We start from the raw sequence: 405 nt of genomic DNA, 5'->3' as shown, positions 1-405 counted from the left end.
GTTTTAGAAAGTCAACTCCATCGATCAAGCTGGCTGAAACTTTCTCTCCCTCTTCTTCTCATACTCCCTGTCACTCTCCTTTAACTCCTCCGGTGACTTTCTTTTATTTGAAGATTGTTTTTTGCCCGGTGCTTGGCCGGTTACCGCTGGTATTAAAAACATTTTGGCGAATGGTTAGGTGGCGCGGTAGTCTGTAGTGAAGGAGCGCGCTCCCGCTTACGGGAGCCTGCTCGTGCTGCGCTCCGCAGCAAACAGCTGTTTGCTTTTCACCCAACAACGACAACCGACCTGCAACCGACTCACGGAACGCTATGTTGTGATAAACTAAACAATTTAACTAGGGCCGGGACTCGATTAAAAAAATTAATCTAATTAATTACAGGTTTTGTAATGAATTAATCGCAA

The sequence above is a fragment of the Notothenia coriiceps genome, unplaced genomic scaffold (genome assembly GCF_000735185.1).
Source record: "Notothenia coriiceps isolate Sejong01 unplaced genomic scaffold, NC01 NC01_scaffold00026094, whole genome shotgun sequence".
Lineage (NCBI taxonomy): Eukaryota > Metazoa > Chordata > Actinopteri > Perciformes > Nototheniidae > Notothenia > Notothenia coriiceps.
This window is presented reverse-complemented; position numbering follows the sequence as displayed.